Source organism: Mobula hypostoma, chromosome 11 (genome assembly GCF_963921235.1).
Source record: "Mobula hypostoma chromosome 11, sMobHyp1.1, whole genome shotgun sequence".
Lineage (NCBI taxonomy): Eukaryota > Metazoa > Chordata > Chondrichthyes > Myliobatiformes > Myliobatidae > Mobula > Mobula hypostoma.
Genome location: NC_086107.1, coordinates 94,955,544 through 94,977,232, shown reverse-complemented (window position 1 = coordinate 94,977,232; position 21,689 = coordinate 94,955,544). Strand labels below are relative to the sequence as shown.

The 21,689-nt window shown below is 46.2% G+C and overlaps 1 protein-coding gene across 6 annotated transcripts in view; it reads left to right on the top strand.

The window, feature by feature from the left end:
* The first annotated feature begins 6,034 nt into the window (after positions 1–6,034).
* prrg2 (proline rich Gla (G-carboxyglutamic acid) 2) overlaps positions 6,035–21,689 on the top strand; it is a 39,311-nt gene continuing 23,656 nt past the window's right edge. The window contains exon 1 of one of the 6 annotated variants that reach the window (XM_063062554.1): positions 6,035–6,142. The gene's annotated coding sequence lies outside the window, so the exon portion shown is untranslated. The other 5 variants (XM_063062553.1, XM_063062558.1, XM_063062556.1 and 2 more) reach the window with 5 other exon arrangements.

The following is a 21,689-nucleotide window of genomic DNA, read 5'->3' as shown; positions in this document are numbered from 1 at the left end:
CAATCTAACACTTCCCTCCTATATACCCCCCAACCCAACTTTTCTACCATCCATGTGCCTATCCAAAAGTTAGTTAAATGTTCCTAAGTTATCTACCTCTACCACCCCGGCAGCATGTTCAATGCACCCACTACTCTCTGTGTAAAGAACTTACCTCCGACATACACACTGTACTTTCCTCCTTGAAATAATGCCCCCTTGTATTAGCCATTTCCACCCTTGGAAAAGGTTTCTGGTTACTGTAGCAATGCACACAAAATACTGGAGGAACTCAGCAGGCCAGGCAGCATCTATGGAAAAGAGTACACAATCGATGTTTCGGGCCGAGACCCTTCACTGGATTTTCTTGTGTCTCTGGTGATCTACAGTATACCTTTTGTCATCTTATACACCTCTATCGAATCACCTCTTATCGTCCTTTGCTCGAAGGAGAAAAGCCTGAGCTCACTCAACCTATCCTCGTAAGCCACGCTCTTTAATCCAGGCAGCATCCTGGTAAATCTTGTCTGAATCTTCTCTAAAGTGTCCTCATCCTTCCTATATTGAAGCTGAACACGATTATTTTAAGTGTGGTCTAACCAGAGTCTTATGGAGCTCCAACAAGACCTTGCAGCTCTCGAACTCAAACCAGAATTAGAATCGGAATTAGGTTTAATATCACTGGCATACATTGTGAAATTTGTTGTTTTGAGGCAGCGGTATATTGAATAAAAATCTATAAATTACAAGAATAGACAATAGACAATAGGTGCAGGAGTAGGCCATTTGGGCCCGTCCAGCCAGCACTGCCATTCACTGTGATCATGGCTGATCATCCACAATCAGTATCCAGTTCCCGCCTTATCCCCATAACCTTTGATTCCACTATCTTTAAGAGCTCTATCCATCTCTTTCTTGAAAGCATCCAGAGACTTGGCCTCCACAGCCTTCTGGGGCAGAGCATTCCACATATCCACCACTCTCTGGGTGAAAAAGTTTTTCCTCGACTCCGTTCTAAATGGCCTACCCCTTATTCTTAAACTGTGGCCTCTGGTTCTGGACTCACCCATCAGCTGGAACATGCTTCCCGCCTCCAGTGTGTCCAATCCCTTAATAATCTTATATGTTTCAATAAGATCACCTCTCAGCCTTGTAAATTCCTGAGTATACAAGCCCAGTCGCTCCAATCTTTTGACATATGACAGTCCTGCCATCCCGGGAATTAGCCTTGTGAACCTATGCTGTACTTCCTCAATAGCAAGAATGTCGTTCCTCAAATTTGGAGACCAAAACTGCACACAGTACTCCAGGTGTGGTCTCACCAGGGCCCTGTACAGCTGCAGAAGGACCTCTTTGCTCTTATACTCAATTCCCCTTGTTATGAAGGCCAGCATGCCATTAGCTTTCTTCACTGCCTGCTGTATTTGCATGCTTGCTTTCAGTGACTGACGTACAAGAACACCTAGATCTCGTTGTGCTTCCCCTTTTCCTAACTTGACTCCATTTAGATAATAATCTGCCTTCCTGTTCTTACCACCAGAGTGGATAACCACACATTTATCCACATTAAACTGCATCTGCCATTCATCTGCCCACTCACCCAGCCTGTCCAAGTCACCCTGCATTCTCATAACATCCTCCTCACATTTCACACTGCCACCCAGCTTTGTGTCATCTGCAAATTTGCTAATGTTACTTTTAATTTCCTCATCTAAATCATTAATATATATTGTAAACAGCTGCGGTCCCAGCACTGAACCCTGAGGTACCCCACTGGTCACCGCCTCCCATTCCGAAAGGGACCCATTAATCGCTACTCTTTGTTTTCTATCAGCCAGCCGATTTTCAATCCATGTCAGTACTCTGCCCCCAATACCATGTGCCCTAATTTTGCCCACTAATCTCCTATGTGGGACTTTATCAAAGGCTTTCTGAAAGTCCAGGTACACTACATCCACTGGCTCTCCCTTGTCCATTTTCATAGTTACATCCCCAAAAAATTCTGGAAGATTAGTCAAGCACAATTTCCCCTTCGTAGATCCATGTTGACTTGGACCGATCCTGTTTCTGCTATCCAGATGTGTCGTAATTCCATCTTTTATAATTGACTCCACCATCTTTCCCACCACTGACGTCAGGCTAACCAGTCTATAATTCCCTGTTTTCTCTCTTCCTCCCTTCTTGAAAAGAGGGACAACATTAGCCACCCTCCAATCCACAGGAACTGATCCTGAATCTATAGAGCATTGGAAAATGATTACCAATGCATCCACGATTTCTAAAGCCACCTCCTTAAGTACCCTGGGATGCAGACCATCAGGTTTCGGGGACTTATCAGCCTTTAGACCCAACAGTCTATTCAACACCATTTCCTGCCTAATATAAATTTCCTTCAGTTCATCCATTACCCTAGGTCCTTTGGCCATTATTATATCTGGGAGATTGTTTGTGTCTTCCCTAGTGAAGACAGATTCAAAGTACCCGTTCAACTCGTCTGCCATTTCCTTGTTCCCCATAATAAATTCACCCGTTTCTGTCTTCAAGGGTCCAATTTTAGTCTTAATAATTTTTTTCCTTTTCACATACCTAAAGAAGCTTTTACTATCCTCCTTTATATTCTTGGCTAGTTTACCTTCTTACCCCATTTTTTCTCGGTGTATTGCCTTTTCAGTTACCTTCTGTTGCTCTTTAAAAGTTTCCCAATCCTCCGGCTTCCCACTCATCTTTGCTATGTTATACTTCTTCTCTTTTATTTTTATACTGTCCATTACTTCTCTTGTCAGCCACGACCTCCCCTTACTCCCCTTAGGATCTTTCTTCCTCTTTGGAACGAACTGATCCTGCACCTTCCGCATTATTCCCAGAAACACTTGCCACTGCTGTTCCACTGTCATCCCTGCTAGGGTATTGTTGAACTTTGGCCAGCTCCTCCCTCATAGCACCATAATTCCCTTTGTTCAACTGTAGTATTGACACTTCTGAGTTTCCCTTCTCCCACTCAAATTGTAGATTAAAACTTATCATATTATGGTCACTACCTTCTAATGGCTCCTCTACCTCGAGGTCCCTGATCAAATCCGGTTCATTGCACAACACTAAATCTAGAATTGCCTTCTCTCTGGTAGGCTCCAGTACAAGCTGTGCTGAATCCATCTCGGAGGGACTCCACAAACTCCCTTTCTTGGGGTCCAGTACCAACCTGATTCCTCCAGTCTACCTGCATGTTGAAATCCCCCATAACAACTGTAGCATTACCTCTGCGACATGCCAATTTTAACTCTTGATTCAACATACACCCTACATCCAGACTACCGTTTGGGGGCCTGTAGATAACTCCCATTAGGGTCTTTCTACCCTTAGAATTTCTCAGTTCTATCCATACTGACTCTACGTCTCAAAGGAGAAATAATTTCAAAATAAGTTAAATAAGTAGCACAAAAGGAGAAGAAAAAATAGTGAGGTAGTGTACATGGGTACATTGTCTGTTCACAAATCTGATGGCGGTGGGGAGGTTGGGGGGAAGAAGTTGTTCCCAAAACATTGAGCGTGTGCCTTCAGACTCCTTAATGGTAGCAATGAAAAGAGGCCACGTCTTGGGTAATGGGGGTCCTTAATGATGGATGCCGCATTTTTGAGGGTTCACCTTCTGAAGGTGTCCAGGATTTTTGGGAGGCTGGTGGCCATGGTGGAGCAGGTTGAGTTTACAACTTCCTACAGCTTTTACTGATCCCGTGCTGTGGCCCCCCCCCCTCCCCATACCAGTATGTAGAAATTTGTGAGGTCACAAATTTATGGTCAGGCCACACTTAGATCCCCTCCAGTTTGTCTACCAGCCCCGACTAGGAGTTGAGGATGCCATCATCTACCTGCTGAACCGTGTCTACGCCCACCAGTACAGGCCAGCGAGCACTGTGAGGGTCATGTTTTTGACTTCTCCAGTGCGTTCAACACCATCCACCCTGCTCTGCTGGGGGAGAAGCTGACAGCGATGCAAGTGGATGCTTTCCTGGTGTCATGGATTCTTGATTACCTGACTGGCAGACCACAGTACTTGTGCTTGCAACACTGTGTCCGACAGAGTGATCAGCAGCACTGGGACTCCACAGGGGACGGTCTTGTCTCCCTTCCTCTTCACCATTTACACCTTGAACTTCAACTACTGCACAGAGTCTTGTCATCTTCAGAAGTTTTCTAATGACTCTGCCATAGTTGGATGCATCAGCAAGGGAGATGAGGCTGAGTACAGGGCTACGGCAGGAAACTTTGTCACATGGTGTGAGCAGAATTATCTGCAGCTTAATGTGAAAAAGACTAAGGAGCTGGTGGTAGACCTGAGGAGAGCTAAGGTACCGCTGACCCCTGTTTCCATCCGGGAGGTCAGTGTGGACATGGTGGAGGATTACAAATACCTAGGGATACGAATTGACAATAGACTGATCAAAGAACACTGAGGCTGTCTACAAGAAGGGTCAGAGCCATCTCTATTTCCTGAGGAGACTGAGGTCCTTTAACATCTGCCGGACGATGCTGAGGATATTCTACAAGTCTGTGGTGGCCAGTGCGATCATGTTTGCTGTTGTGTGCTGGGGCAGCAGGCTGAGGGTAGCAGACACCAACAGAATCAACAAACTCATTCATAAGGCCAGTGATGTTGTGGGGATGGAACTGGACTCTCTGACGGTGGTGTCTGAAAAGAGGATGCTGTCCAAGTTGCATGCCATCTTGGACAATGTCTCCCATCCACTACATAATGTACTGGTTGGGCACAGGAGTACATTCAGCCAGAGACTTATTCCACCGAGATGCAACACAGAGCATCATAGGAAGTCCTTCCTGCCTTGGCCATCAAACTTTACAACTCCTCCCTTGGAGGGTCAGACATCCTGAGCCAATAGGCTGGTCCTGGACTTATTTCCTGGCATAGTTTACATATTACTATTTAATTATTTATGGTTTTATTACTATTTAATTATTTATGGTGCAACTGTAACAAAAACCAATTTCCCCCGGGATCAGTAAAGTATGACTATGACTATGAGTGACTTTGCTGACGTACCAAATCTCCTCAAACTCCTAATGAAATATCGTTGGTGTCATGCCTTCTTTGTAACTGCATCAATACGTTGGGCCCAGGACAGATCCTTGGAGATATTGACACTCAGGAACTTGAAACTGCTCACCCTTTCCACTGCTGATCTCTCGATCAGGACGGGTGTACGTTCCCTTAACTTCTCCTTTCTGAAATCCACTATCAGTTTCCCTTGGACTTACTGACGTTGAGTGCAAGGTTGTTCTGCAGCACCACTCAACAGCTGATCTATCTTGTTCCTCTATGCCTCCTCGTCTCCGTCTGAAATACTGCCAACAATAGCTGTGTGGCGTTTGAGTTCTAGGTGTAAAGACAGAAATTCTAGGTGTAAAGACAGAAGACCAGTAGGCTAAGCACCCATCACCGAGGTGCACTAGTGTTGTTTGTCAGCGAGGAGGAGACGTTATTTCCGATTCACATAGACTGTGGTCTCCCGGTGAGGGAACCCAAGGATCCAGTTTGGGAGTTTGACCCAGGTTTTGGAGCTGAGGGTATGCTGGTGTTGGACTGAAGGAAGGAAGGAAAGGTATGTCGCATCAGGAGTTTCTCTGGTTAGCGGACGATTTCCCTCCGTGCCTCTGCACGATGAGTTTCCAAAGAGATCACCAGCTCGTAACCCAGCACGGATGGAAAGTGTGCAGGGGAGCCGGCTGGCTGGATTCGAACATGAGACCTTTCGTCCCGAAGTCCGATGCTGATGCCATTACGCCACCAGCCGGGTGAATGACGAGCGGTAATCAATAAACAGCAGCCTGAAGTTGGTCTTGCTATTGTCCAGGCGATCCATAGATCCGAGGTTTAAAAAAATTCAGGGTGTGTGAGAGTGAGTGAGTGAGTGATTCGGGTCGCTTTGCGCTGTAAGAGAAACTCCACCTGCAAGCAGAGCACACACGTGACGGCTGAGTTTACTTGTTGAATCCACTCAGCGAGCTCGTCTCTCTCTCATCCCTCCCTCCCTCCCTCCCTGTCCACCTGACCTCCCCGAAAAAGGAAGGAAATAGAGTGATTTACAGTGCGCTGGGAGTCGACCCGTTTCTCATCCCTGATCCGGGATTCGCCACCACTCGACTTCTGGTGAGTTGTGTACTCCTGAGACAGTTCTTTCCCCCGGTATTGCTTTATTTAAAAAGACTCGGATCGGGGAAAAAACACCACCACCCCCCCGTCTCTCTCTCTCCCAACACTCGAATCCTGCGTGAAAAAAAAGGTAAAATTTTAACTTGCAATTGAAAGCAAGTTTGAGTAAACGAGTGTGGGGTGAGGTGGGGGGATTAGGAGTGAAAGAGTGGGGGAAAGTGCCTGTCCGGGTGAAATGAAGCTAGTATTAAACCAGATTTTCAGGTTTAACGATTTTTATGTGTGTATATCTCGGCTGGAGTTGCGACATCGTCGTTCCCGGCTGGCGGTGGGGGTGATGATGGCAGAGGCTTGTTTGTTTTCTGTGGACGGGCTGGTGATGCCCCGCTGAATTCGATCATCTCGGCGTGAAGCTTGTGGATTTTTATTTTCGGGATTGTCAGAGAGAGGAGACCCTGTGTTTTCCAGACCAAAAACACCACCACAGTTTATGTTGAACTCCCAGCGAGTTTTCGTTTCTTCTGATGCTCATTTCCTTGGGCGTTTCTATCTAAACTCAGGACTTTTTTTTATTTATCTCGGAGGTCCCCTGGCGTTTGGGGGGGAAGTCGATAAGATATCGGAGCAGAATCAGGTCGCTCGGCCCGTCGAGTCCGTTCCGCCATTCCATCATGGCCGCTTTATTTTCCCTCTCAGCCCCAACCTCCTTCAGTCTTTGACGCCCCGACTAATGAAGAGCTATCAGCCGCCGCTTTTAAATATTCCCAATGACTTGGCCTCCACGTTCGTCTGTGGTAATGAATTCCACAGATTTACCGCTCTCTGGTTGAAGGAATTGTTTCTCATCTCTGTTTCCAAGGAATGGCCTTCTATTCTGAGATGGTGCCCTCTGGTCCTAGACTCACCCACAACAGGAAACATCCTCTCCACGTCCACTCTATCTAAGCCTTTCAATATTCTGTAGGTTATGTGAGATTTCCCCGCCCTTTCTAAACTCCGGCAGGTATAGGCCCAGACCCATCAAACACTCTGGTCAAAGGTTAAATAAAAAGGGGGGAAGGATTAAAATAACCGATTCCTTGAGGGGGGACTATTCTAAAAATCTACCACCACTCGTGTCGAATTGTTCCTGTAAAGTATTGGAGGATTTTTGTCTTTAAAATCCCATTCCAAAGCATCTTTGTTCACCTTATTCCCAAATGTATCCCTTAGCTATTGGAAAGTGTCCTCTGTCCTGCAGTCTAAGGTGGACAGGGTGCAGGAAAATATTTAGGAGGATATTATTGGCACTTCAGGGGCTATCTAGGCTGCGACTTTTTTTTACCCCGGAGCGTAGGGGACTGAGAGATGACCCTCATCGAAACATGAGGGCCAGAAATAAGATGAAGCCTTTACCCTGGGGTAGAGGATCTTAAACTGGAGGGCACAGGTTACAGGTTTGAGGGAGACTGAGTCTGCTGGGGAAGTTCGGGCCTGGTGTCTTGTGAATCCATGAGTCGGCTGGAGGCTGAAGAGGGCCTGCCCTGGGGTTAGAGAACTCAGTGTGTTTTTGTGTTTGGGTGTGTCTTGTTTCACTGTTGTTGTTTCATTGCTTGTTGTGTTCCCTTGCTTGTTGTGTTCCCTGTGGTTCTGACGAGCATTGTAGGCATGCTGTGTTGGAACCAGAATGTGTGGCTACCCCAGGTACATCGTTGGGCTGTGTTGGTTCTCGACGCTTATGGCGCATTTCACTGTATGTTTCAGTATACATATGATAAATAGCTCTAAATTAAAAACCTTTAAAAGGAGATCGGAAGGCAACCATTTTCACACAGGTCAAAAGCTTTAAGATCCTTGGGGTCAATATCGCAAATGACCTGACGGTCCAACCAAGCAGATTCCACTGCCAAGAAGGCCCACCAGTACCTTTACTTCCTGAGAAAACTAAAGAAATTTGGCCTGTCCCTTAAAACCCTCACTAATTTTTATAGATGCACCATAGAAAGCATTCTTCTAGGGTGCATCACAACCTGGTATGGAAGTTGTCCTGTCCAAGACTGGAAGAAGCTGCAGAAGATCGTGAACATGGCGCAGCACATCACACAAACCAATCTTCCGTCCTTGGACTCACTTTACACCACACGCTGTCGGAGCAGTGCTCCCAGACACGACCCACCCAGCCAACACACTTTTCGTCCCTCTTCCCTCCGGGAGATGGCTCAGGAGCTTGAAGACTCGTACGGCCAGATCTGGGAACAGCTTCTTTCCAATTGTGATAAGACTGCTGAATGGATCCTGACCTGGATCTGGGCCGTACCCTCCAAATATCCGGACCTGCCTCTCGGTTTTTTTTTTGCACTACCTTACTTTCCAGTTTTCTATTTTCTATTTATGATTTATAATTTAAATTTTGAATATTTACTATCGATTTGTAATCCAGGGAGCGGGAAGCGCAGAATCAAATATTGCTGTGACGATTGTACTTTCTAGTATCAATTGTTTGGCGACAATAAAGTATATGGAACGAGCTTGTAGAGGCAGGTACAATTACTGTATTTGAAAAATCCTTGGACAGGTATGTGGATAGAAAAGATTAAAAGGGGCCCCAACTTTTTTTATGCCATGGACCCCTACCATTAATTGAGGGGTCCATGGACCGCAGGTTGGGAAAGCCTGGTTTAGAGGAACATGGAACTAGCTCAGATAGATATCCTGGTTAGTATGGACCAGTTGGGCTGAAGGGCCTGTTTCTGTGCTCTAATGACTTTAATTTAAAAGATTCAAGTTTCATTTATTTTCAAAGAATGTGTGAATTATACAGCTTTGAGATTTGCTTGCTCACTGGTAGCCACAAAGCAGGAAACCCAAAACAACCCAATTTTAAAGAAAAGAATAAAAATAAAAGACACGCTCGATGTGCAAGAGAAAGAAAAGAAAAAATCATGCAAACAATTGAAGCGAACAATCTGGATCAAAATTGAGCCTTCAGATCTGCGGCCCAAAGCCTCAATTATCAGTTCATCATGTTAGCGGGCACGGAGCACAGCCGCCAGGGCAGTCTTCGCAGCCTCAGCGTCATGATGACCATCGCGGAGAGTGAGTGAAATCGGCTCTCATCCCGGCTGACACGCTGTCTTTTCAGTCTTTCTGAGCCAGACTTTGAATTGACCCAATGATGGAACAGTGAAAGGCTCCGGGGGGCTCTGGAGAGAGGAGTGAAGATCACGGAGAGTGAGCGAAATCGGTTCTGGCCTGTGATGTGGGCTGGTGTTTAAATTGTCGGAACAGCGTATTGTACCTCGCACCTGCTGCGAAAGGCCCCGGGCCGAGATCACGGAGTCCAGCAACTCGCTCTGGGTGCAGATTCCGTCGCCCAGCCTGAAGCTGCTCTTGAGGTCTTCAGATTAGCTTGCCGCCCAGAGCAATACAACTTCACACTCTAAAACATGACATTATAGACTCCTTTTTCCTAATTTTGCAATCAGTTTTTGAAGGAAATGGGAATCGGGTGTCTGGGTGGGTTGGGAACAGGAAGGAAGTGCTGGCTCCTGATTACAAGAGGGTGCAGGTTGAAGTTCAACTATCTCAGCTCAGGAGTCGGACTGCAAGGCAGGCAGGACTGAGGGCGAGTCCCTGTCAGGTGGAGGAGATGATAAACAAGGGGCTCTCGGGTTAGTACGGCGCAAGAACAGGCCTTTTGGAACACAATGTCTGTGTTTAACATGGTGCTGAATTAAACCTCCACCTGTGTGTGATCCATACCTCTGTTCCCTGTGCACTCACAAACCAACCTGAAAACCTTGTGAGTGTCCCTATCGCCTCTGCTCTCCCCAGAGAGCGGAGAACCTCTTTGTTCTCCCCAGAGGTTGGGCCAGTATTACCCGTGATCAATGCCAATAAAACCATCAGTTCAATACACACAAAAAATGAAAGTCTGCAGAGCTGGAAATCCGAGCAACACAAACAAAATGCTGGAGGAATTGAGCAGGCCAGGCAGCGTCTATGGAAAAGAGTACAGAGTCGATGTTTCAGGCCGAGATCCTTCAGCGGGACTGGAGACAAAAAGATGAGGAATAGATTTAAAAGGTGGGGGAGGAGAGAGAGAAGCACAAGGTGATGGGTGAAATCAGGAGGGGGAGGGATGAAGTAAAGAGCTGGGAAGTTGGTGAAAGAGATACAGGCTGGAGAAGGGGAGAGTCTGATCGGAGAGGACAGAAGGCTATCGAAGAAAGGGGGAGGTGCACCAGAGGGAGGTGATCGGTAGACAAGGAGAAAAGGTGAAAGAGGGAAAGGGGGATGGGTAATGGTGAAGGGGCAGCATTACCGGAAGTTCAAGAAATCGATGTTGGAGGCTACCCAGACGGAATATAAGGTGTTGCTCCTCCAATCTGAGTGTGGCCTCATTGCGACAGTAGAGGAGGCCAATGCTGGATTAACTCAGCAGGTCAGGCAGCATCTATGATGGAAGTAAACAGACGACACTTTGGGCCGCGACCCTTCATCAGGTCACCATTGTGCGCTGAATATGACAGTTCCCTCCTGGTGGGACCTTCACAGGATAGCAATATCCATTTGGTTTCCAAAAGATTCTATTCCTTACCTACAGTAAAGAGGAGATACTTACTTGCCCCAAAAGAAAAGAGCACAGCATCAGGAACCTTAATCACAGTGAAGCAGTCCCTGAACATGGACAGACCTGTGGGGCCAGCGACCCAGTGACTGGTGGGATTAGAGAGAGACAGTGGGCCAGACAGCATAGGGCTGGTCGTCATCATCGTTATGTGCTGCGTTGTATGATGTAGACGATCATGCTGTGATCAAGGCTCTGTGAAGGCCATACCATTTGAAACCATATTAAAAAAATCTCGGGTGCCTAAGGCTTTAGCACAGTCCTGTGAGTCCACGGCTTGGAAACGCTGCCTATACTTTGAAACCCAGTCTAGTCCCATCTGCTTGTGTACAGAGTGATGTGTCTGGATTGTGTGTAAGTGAACCAATCAGACGGCCATGAGGGAGGTACATGATCTTGCATCCCACACCACCAGGTTCAGGAACAGTCATTACCCTTCATCCATCAGGTTCCTGAACCATTGTGGATAACTTCACTCACCTCAGCTCTGAACTCACCCTATGACTGGAGACTTCTTACAACACATGCTTTCTGACATGTTGGTCCGTGGGCTGCCTCTTGTGCCAAGATGAGGCCACACTCGGGGCAGAGGAGCAACACCTTGTGTTCGACCTAGATACTCTCCAACTTGGCATGAATATGGATTTCTCCTTCTGGTTTAAAAAAAAATTCCCTCCCCCTCCCCTCTTCTATTCCCCAGTATGGTCTCTTACCTCTTCTCTCCCGCTTATCACCTCCCCCTGGGTCCCCTCTTCCTCCCCTTTCTCTGATGGTCACCTCTGCTATCAGATTCCTTCCTCTCCAGCCCTTTACCTTTCTCACCCTCCTGGCTTCACCTATCACCTTCTAGCTAGCCTCCTTTCCCTTTTCTCACCCCCCCCCCACCTTTTTATTCTGGCATCTTTTCCCATCCTTTTCAGATCTGAAGAAGGTTTTCAGCCTGAAATATGGACTGTTTGTTCATTCATTTCCTTAGATGCTGTCTGAACTGCTGAGTTCCTCCAGCATTTTGTGTGTCGTATGTTTTATTTGCACAGTTTGTCTTTTGAACATAAGTTGTTCGTTACAGTCTTTGTTTATATGTAGTTTTTTGTAAATTCTTTTAGTTTTTTCCCCTGTAATTGTCTGCAAGAAAATGAATCTGAAGGTAGTATATAATAATATTGATCCTGAGTAGGAAATTCTTTCGTTACAGGAGCAACATTTAAAAACACACTTAACCGTGTGCAGACTTGAGTAATAATAAAATACAGAATAATAATGTACAAGATAATAAAGCAGAGATAACATATATGTACTTTGATAATAAATTTACTCTGAGTGATGAACTTTGTTGCAAGGGATGGGTGTGTTTGAGAGAGAGCATGTGCAGACAAGCAGACCAGTCTTGGTCATATCCATACCCGACTCACCCCCTGCTATAATAAGTGCTCGACCCTGACATTCACCACGGTTTTAGCAAAACTTTTGATCCTGGCATATGAGTAGTTACTGGATGGGGAGCTTTGTGACCATTCTCTGCCCTGGTATCTACTTGGCTGGCAGCAGAGAGGGAGATCAATGGAGCTCTCTGTCCGTTGAAAGGTGTGCATAAAATGATGACCACACTTACTCCATCACAAAGGCAGTTACAGTTCAAAAGTACTTCATTGGCTGTATAGTTGTTCCAAAAGGGATGTGAAAGGAGCTCTGTCAATGCAGGTCCTGAGTTCCACTTACTATAATCGCTGTGATGGGCATTAGCCCTCAAAATGCTGGAGAAAACTCAGCAGGTCAGGCAGCATCTGTGAAGGGAAATAAGCAGTCCACAGTTCAGGTTGAGATACTTTGCCCACAGCTGCTGCTTGACCCACTGAGTTCTTCCTACTCTTTGTGTGTTGTAGGTCTTTGTTGGAGTGGACCAGCGTTAGAGAGGGAGGCTTTGCCCCAACAGGCTTGGGCAAGCACATGCAAAGCTTCTAAGTAAGTTTTCCACCCCCCCCCCCATTGTACAAACGTTTGTATATAGCCACTGTGTTGAGAATGGGTCCAGAGTTAGTGGTAGGTTCTTTGTGTGCGATGTGGGAACTTTGGGAGACCTCCAGTCTCCCTAATAACTACATTCACCTGAAGTGCATCGAGCTGCAGCTCCTCGGAGACCGTGTTAAGGAAATGGAGCTGTATCTCGATGACCTTTAGACTGGTACAGAAGAATGAGCAAGCGATAGTTAGGAGCTACAGGGAGGTAGACGCCTTAAATTACAGGAGGCAGGTACCTGGGTGACTGTTAGGAGAGGGAAAGGAACTGGGCAGTCAGAGGAGAGTAACCCTGTGGCCATTCCCCTCAATAATAAGTACAGTGGATTCTGGTTAATTGGGACACATCAGGACTGGTATGTTTTGACCCAATTAAGCGGCTGCCCCAATTACCTGAAATTTCATGGAAATAGTTAAAAAGGTATAAAAAAAAACCTACTGTTTAACTCAGTAACAGATTAAGTACTTAAATGAAACACAGAACAAATTAGAACACTATCAATACTTCTACAGCACTATAAAACTGTGTATTAGTTCCTAAAAGTTATCAACAGAGGAATTCACCCAGTGTACACTGCCATGTTACTTTGACTGTAAAGGAACAAAATCAGTGCAGACCTAGTGCAGATAATGGAATGTCTTCATACAATGCTTTTGACGATTGTGTCCTCAAAATCTAAATTTTCATTGTAACATTCATGATGTTTGCCAATACTTTCAAATTCTTTGTAGTTCCTAACTTGCTGAGGTCATGAAATTGTTTCTTTTGTGACTCCCAGCCATTTCTGGCATCTCCAAGCCTGTTTGCTTGAAACTGCAGTGAGCAAAACAGTTCTGAATTGTCTAACCACTTATTTCTCGCCAACTATCAACAACTAGTATTTTTTTAAACATGCAATTGACACTATTTAAAAGTTCAAACACGAGGAAATCTGCAGATGCTGGAATTTCAAGCAACACACATAAAAGTTGCTGGCGAACACAGCAGGCCAGGCAGCATCTCTAGGAAGAGGTACAGTCGACTAACTGAAAGAGGACTAACCGAAGTCCTGACGAAGGGTCTTGGCCTGAAATGTCGACTGTACCTCTTCCTAGAGATGCTGCCTGGCCTGCTGCGTTCACTAGCAACTTTTATGTGTGTTGCTATTTAAAAGTTGTTCACTCAAAGCACAGTGTAGTATCTAACAGCCACACAGTACACACAGCTGACACTAGTTTGAAATTGTTCGGCAACAGTCTCCTGTCCCAGATAAGCAGCATAGTGTCCCAAATAAGTGAAGGGAATCACTGCTATTTCCTCAGTTAGTTTTTGTTCTTTAAAAGTTGTCTAAGTAAGCGTCTGCTCTGATTAACCGATGGCCCAGTTAACTGGAATCCGCTGTATAATGCTTTGCGCACTGTTGGGGGGTGGGGTGTACGACCTACCAAGGGGAAGCAGCAGTGACTGGATCTCTGGCACTGATCTGGCTCTGGGTCACCAGTGCAGTAGTGATAGGGGATTCCATATTTGGAGCAGACAGGAGATTTTTGAGGACATGAAAGAGGCATCTGGGTGGTATGTCGCCTCCTAGATGCCAGGATCAGGGACGCTTCGGATCGAGTCCACAGCATTTTGAAGGGGGAGGGTGAACAGCCGGAAGTCGTGGGACGTATTGGTACGAGTGACATAGGTAGGCAAAGGGAGGAGGTCCTGAAGAGAGAATATAGGGAGCTGGGTATAATGCTGAAAAGCAGGACCTCCGAGGTAGTAATCTCTAGATTGCTGCCTGTGCCACGTTCCAGTGAGGGTGAGAATAGGATGATTTGGCAGGTGAATGCGTGGCTGATGAATTGGTGCAGGGGACATGGCTTCAGACTTCGGGATCGTTGGCTCTCTTTTGGGGAAGGTATGACCTGCACAAAAATGTTGGATTGCACTTGAATCTGAGGGGACTAATGTCCTTGTGGGCGGGTTTGTTAGAGCTGTTGGGGACTGTTTAAGCTAATTTGGCAGGGGGATGGGAACCAGAGTGATAGGGCTGAGGTTGGGGCAGCTGGTACACAGTGTGTAGTGAGTCTGTGAGGAAGTTCAGGCAGATTGCAGGGCAAAATTACAGTCAATGGCACGAGTTGAAGTTTAACATGGAGGCAAAATTGAAAAGGATGATGAATACAGGACCGGAGGGGTTACATTTGGATGCACGCAGTATGCGGACTAAGACAGATGATCTTGTAGCACAGTTAGAGATGGGCAAGTTTGAAGTTGCGAGCAGCACTGAACCATGGCTGAAATATGATCACAGCTGGGAGCTTAACATATACTTTGTATTGAAGGGATAGGAGAGGGGTGGGTGGCTCTGTTGGTAAAATAATTAGATCAAGAGATGGCGTAGATCGAAAGATGTAGAACCCCTGTGGATAGAATTAAGAAACTGCAAGGGTAACAAGACCCTGGGAGTTATAAACAGACCTCCAAACAGAAATCAAGTTGTAGGATACAGCTTGCAATGAGAGATAGAAAAGTCGTATAAAAAGGGCAATGTTGTGATAGTCATGGGGGATTTCAATACGCAGGTAGATTGGGAAAATCAGGTTGGTGTTGGACCCCAAGAGAGGGAATTTGTGGAATGCCTATGAGATAGCTTTTTAGAGCAGCTTGTGGTTGAGCCCACTAGGAGAAAGGTAATTTTGGATTGGGTGTTGTGCTATGAACCAGATTTGATTAGGGAGTTTAAGGTAAAGGAGCACTAAGGAGGCAGTGATGATAATATGATAGAATTCACCCTGCAGTTTGAGAGGGAGAAGATAAAGTCAGATGTACTTGTATTGCAGTGGAGTAAAGGGAATTACAGGGGCATGAGCTGGCCGAAGTTAATTGGAAGAGGATACTAGCAGGGATTGCAGTAGGACAGCAATGGCTGGGGTTTCTGGGAGCAATTCAGAAGGCATGGGATAGGTGCAGCTCAAAGATGACAGAGTATCCTAAAGGGAGGAGGCGGAGGCAACCGTGGCTGACGAGGGAAGTTAAAGACAGCATAAAACCAAAAGAGAGGACACATAATATAGCAAAAATTAGTGGGAAGTTAGAGGATTGGGAAGTTTAAAAATCAATAGAAAGCAACAAAAATTGTCACTATAGGAAAGAAAATATTAAATATGAAGGTAAGCTAACCAATAATATAATGGAGGATATCGAAAGATTTTTTCAGATCTATAAAGAGTAAAAGAGATGAGAGTGGATATCTGACTGCTGAAAAGTGACACTGGAGAGGTAGTAATGGGGACAAAGAAATGGCAGATGAAGTTGTTGAGTATTTTGCATCAGTCTTCACTGGGGAAGGAAATAGGGGTATGCCAGAAGTTCAAGAGTGTTGGGGGGCAGAACTGAGTGCAGTTGATATTACTAAGGAGTAGGTGCTTGAGAAGCTGAAAGATCAGAAGGTAGACAAATCATGCGGACCAGATGGACTACACCTCAGGGCTCTGAAAGAGGTAGCTGAAGAGATTGAAGGAAATTAAAAAATCAGAGGTTCAAAGGGTCTTGGGATACTTTGTACTGGATTCCCTAAATATTGCCTTGCGGGTTTAGTTGGAGTTAAGGAAGGCAAATACAATGTTAGCATTCATTTTGAGAGGATCAGAATATAAAAGCAAGGATGTAATGCTGAGGCTTTATAAGGCACTGGTCAGACCATTCTTGGAGTATTGTGAGCAGTTTTGGGCCCATTATCTAAGAAAAGAAGTGCTGACATTGGTATGGGTGCAGATGAGGTTCATGAGAATGATTCTGGGAGTGAAAGGGCTAACATACAAGGAGCATTTGGTGGTTCTGGACTTGTTCTCGGTGGAGTTCAGAAGGATGAGGAATGATCTTATTCACAGTCATCTCGGCCTTTCAGTATTCGATAGGGTGGATGTGGGGAGGATGTTTGGTGAGTCTTAAGTCCAGAGGGCACAGCCTCGAAATAGGGAGACATCATATAGAGCAGATATGCAGAGGAATCTCTTTAGACAGAGGGTGGTGAATCTGTGGAATTCATTGCCGCAGACGGCTGTGGGGGTCAAGTTGTTGGGTATGTTTAAAGCAGAGATTAATAGGTTCTTACTTAGTCAGGGTGTCAAAGGTTATGGGGAGAATGCAGGCGTTGTAGGAATGCAGAGAATGCAGGAAGGATAGTAAGTCAGCGATGATGGCATGGTGGAGCAGACCTGATGGGCCAAGTGGCCTAAATCTGCTCCTTTGCCTTGCGGTCATGGTCTCGTAACTTAGCAGGTCAGGCAGCAACTAGGATGGGGAATAAACAGCTGGCATATCAGGCAGAGACTCTTCAGCACGACTAGAAAGCAAGGGGGCAGAAGACGGAATAAGAAGGTGGGAAAGAGGTCAAGCTGGCAGATGATGGTGAGGGGAAAGGTGGGTGGGGTGGGAGGATGAAATAAGAAGCTGGGAGGTGATAGGTGGAAGAGGGAAAGGGTTGAAGAAGAAGGATTCTGATAGGAGAGGAGAGTGGACCATGGAAGAAAGGGAAGGAGGAGGGGCACCGGGGGAAGGTGATGAGCAGCGAGGAGAAGAGGTGGGAGCAAGAATCATTCTTTTGTTTTGTGTCATGTCTTAACAAGAATGAGGAATGGAAAAAGAGAAAGATGGAGAAGCTATAAATTACTATAAGTTAGAGAAATTGATGTTTACGTTATCAGATTGGAGCAACATTCTTATATTGGCTTCCGCCCTTTCCTTTCCAGTTCTGATGAAGTGTCTCAGCCAAAAATGTCACTTATTCTCCTCCGTAGATGCTGTCTAACCTGCTGAGTTCCTCCAGCTTTTTGTGTGTTTCGATCAGCAGTCCCTTGTGTCTCCAGTTTATGGGTAGTGTTCCTTTAAGGCACCCTTTTGACCTGTTGTCAGCCCTTCAGCAATAAAGGGTTACTGTTGGTCTGGAGTCTTTCTTGGTAGCTAATGGATGACTCAGTGAGTTCCGGCATTTCCTGAGTCAGCAGCTCCTCGACTGAAGTCCCACTCCAGAGACTTGAGCACAAAGTCTAGATCACCGCTTGGGGGTGGGGGGGGGGCCGCTGAGCAAGTATTTGAAGAGTTGTCCTTCAGTGGAGACGTTGACCCTACACCCCATCTGAATGCTGTTTAATAGAACTGGTGAGTTACTGTGGCAAAGGCAATGTTTTACCCGACAGTCACTGTCACTTGAGGGCGTTTGTTCGTCTCCTTTTCTCCTGTACAAGCGTGGCCAAATGTCAAAAATACTCTGGGCTGCCTTGACGTCACGTGATGTGTGTTGTAAATCTGAGGTTTCTTTCTCATTCAGCACAAACTAGAAGCTGTCTCCTTGCACAGGAGATCCCCAGGTTGATTGTTATGAGCTCTGAAATCATTTTTTACGTTTTGGTGTTGCAACCAACATCCTGTCGGTTTACTGATTAGCCACATCACACTGTTTGCAACTTCTTGAGTTCAAATTTCTTGCAAAGCCTAACTTTAGAGTATTACGGAATGGAAACAGGCCCTGGTCTGTGCCGACCACAGCATCCTCCCTGCTGGTCCAGGTCACCCTCGTTTGGCCTGTAACCCTCCAAACTCCTCTCCTTCATGCACCTGTCCAACTGCTTCTTAAATGTCACAGTTGTACCCACCTCGACCACGTTGTCTGGCAACTCGATCCAGGTCCTCTGTGAGAGGAATTACCTGGTCTCTTTTCAATCTCTTCCCTCTTATCTCGTACTTATGCTCTCTAGTTTTGGATTGCCCAACCCTGGGGGGGAATCAGACTGTCCTGCGGGCAGCTCTGGGGGCGGGGGGGAGAAGACTACCCCATCCAGACCCTTCATGGTTTTATGAACTTCAATGAGATAACCTCCCGTTCTCCAAGAAATGAAGACCCAGCATGGTCAGCCTCTCCTATAACTCAGGACCTTTAGCCCAAGAAGCATGTTCACACCTCTAGGGCACCTCTTTTTTTTGGCGTGTGCCTGTGTGCGTGCGAGTCGGTGCGTCTGCATACGCGTGCGTGCATCCGTGATGATGCCTTTTTCATGCTTTTCACAAGGCGCGGAGCGAAAGGGAGACCGTGTGACGAGCCCCTCCTCACACGGACATTTTCGCAGTAGTTTTCCCTTTGTTTTACGAGGTCGAGTTGCGATCTTGACACTCAACCTGGCACGGATGGAAAGTGTACTCAGGAGCAGACCCAATTGGTTTCGAACCCGGGAACCTCCGCTCCTGGGTCCGGCGCTGATGTCATTGCGCCACCAGTCGGCCCTCTAGGGCACCTCTTCAGCTTGACAGTGTCTTCCTATAACAAGGTGACCAAAACTGTACACAATACTACTAGTGCAGTCTCGCTAGTGACATATATAATTGCAACATGATGTACTTCCTCCTAATCTGGAACCCCTGACTGATGCACAGTGCCTTGAAGTATCCAGCCCCCAGCCCAGCTAATGCACAGTGTATTAGATTTATGCCACACTTACTGCTTAGCATTGAGGCCAAAAAATTCCATTTTAGACTCATTCGACCACAAGAGCTTCTTTCACATCTTTTCATTGTCTTTGTGATGCTTTGCAAAGTCTTTCTGCTCAAGGATGTTTTGTTTTTTAGTGGTACATGTGGTGTAAATCTAATACTGCTCATCAGCCAGGTAACACCATCCCTACTGTAAAGTATGGTGAGGTAGCATCATTCTATGGGGATGCTTTTGGCAGCAGGGACTGGAAATCTAGTCAGGATTGATGGGAAGATGAATGCTGCTAAATACAGAGAGATCCCGGATAAAAACCTGTTGGCCTCTGCCACAAAGCTTAAACTGGCAAGGAAGTTTGTCTTTCAGCAGGACAATGACGCAAAGCACATCGCCAGAGGGTACTTGAGTGGCCCAGTCAGAGTCCTGACATTAACTCAATCGAACATCTCTGTCAAGACCTCAAGATTGCTGTCCACTGCCGCTCCCCAACTAACCTGGCACAGCTTGAGCAATTTTGCAAGGAAGAATGGGCAAATCTCGCTCCATCATGTTGTGCAACAATAACGGACTTATTCAAAAAGACCACTGCTGTAATAGCTGCTGCGAGAGGTGGTGCAACTAAGTACTGAGCAAACTGAGGGATGAATACTTTTGAACAGCTGATATTTTAGTTTATGAATGTTTAGTTTTTCACGTTTTGCAATTTTCCCTTTTGTTTGGGCTCTCTAATTTTGAACTCACCAACCCTGGGGAAAAGACTATGACTGTCCGCTTTATCCAGACCCCTCATGGGTATGTAAACTTCTGTGAGGTGACCCCTCTATCTCCCAAGCTTCAGGGAATAAAGATCTAGCATAGCCACCCTCTTCTAGAAATAGGCTCTCAAATCTCACCTGCGCCTTCTCCAGCTTGTGGATGCCTTTTCTGTAGGAGTCAGGAAGTTGGTTGAGATGTTGATGGTCTGTCTGGCTTAACCCTTGGACCTGTGACTGCTTAAGCAGCCAGTGAGCGTGTAACAACATTTTTGTCAGAATCCTGGCAGCCCCTCCGTAAGGCATAGGAGCAGAATTAGGCCATTCAGCCTGTCGAATCTTCTCTACTATTCCATCATGGCTGATCCCGGATCCCACTCCACATCATGCACCTGCCCTCTCACCATATCCTTTTTATGCCCGACCAATCGGGAAACTTTCAACCTTCACTTTGAATATACCCACAGACTTGGCCTCAGATGCAGTCTGTTGCAAGGCAATCCACAGATTCACCACTCTTTGGCTAAAAAAAATCCTCCTTATTTCTGTTCAAAAAGGTCGCCCCTCAATTTTGAGGCTGTGCACTCTAGTTCTAGATACCCCCACCAGAGGAAACACCCTCTCCACACCCTCCTTATCTAAGTCCTTTCAACATTCGGTAGGTTTCAATGAGATCCCCACGCATTCTTCTAAATTCCAGAGAGTACAGGCCCAAAGCTGACAAATGCTGCTCATATGTTAACCCCTTTATTCCCAGAATCATCTTCAAGAACCTCCTTTGGACTCTCTCTGATGACAGCACACCCTTTCTGAGATATGGGGCCCAATTGATAATACTCCAAGTGTGGCCTGACTAGTGTCTTATAAAGCTTCAGCATTGTCTTTTTGTTTTAATACGTTTCCGTGTTTTGTTACTGAATTTGAGATGTTTCTCCCCTCCCCCACCCTGATCCATACCTGAGTCCCGCGTCATCCTGGTTTCATCATCATTCAAGGTCACCAGACAGTTTCATCCATCACCAGATGGTTCAGGTAGGCCGTTCACACACCTCCCTCCCCCCACCCCCACCCACACCTTTTCTCAAAGATGATGAGAGGCGGGTGATAAACGCTGGCTTTGACAGTGATGTTCACCATCCCTCGAAAGAGCAATGCGAATCCTGAGGTGGGGCAGTCCCACGTTTTATGTTGGCAACATGGGCACCAGTTTCATGTGGCGTTAAGAGTGGAACCCCGGGCAGAAGTTTCCGTGTAACTGTGCAGTGTGCGGCAAAAGGAGTGAGCGAATGGTTTGCAGGCCTCCAGAGCGAGTGTGCTGGTATGGTAGGAAGGAAGTGGTGGTGTATTTCAATTTTAATTCTGTATCTGTGGTCCCGCTATTAGATTCCACTAAGTGTGTATCAGTGAAGGAAGTCTCAACAGAGATCCGGCTGTTCGGGGAGCCCATTAAGCTCTTGTGTCTTGTGCTGTAATTTATCACTGGCGAAGATAATTCTAAGTTTGCTCCTCTTTTGCAGCTTCCTGTGCTTCAAAGAACGTAGAATACTGCCGCTCGGAAACAAGCCCTTTGATCCCCGGTGTCTGGCATGATGCCAGATTAAACCAAGCCTATCCCAACTCCAACAGGATCTCACCACCAAGCACGTCTTTCCCTCCCTCCACTTTCTGCTTTCCTGCGCAATTCCCTTGTCTATCCGTCCCTCCCTACTGAT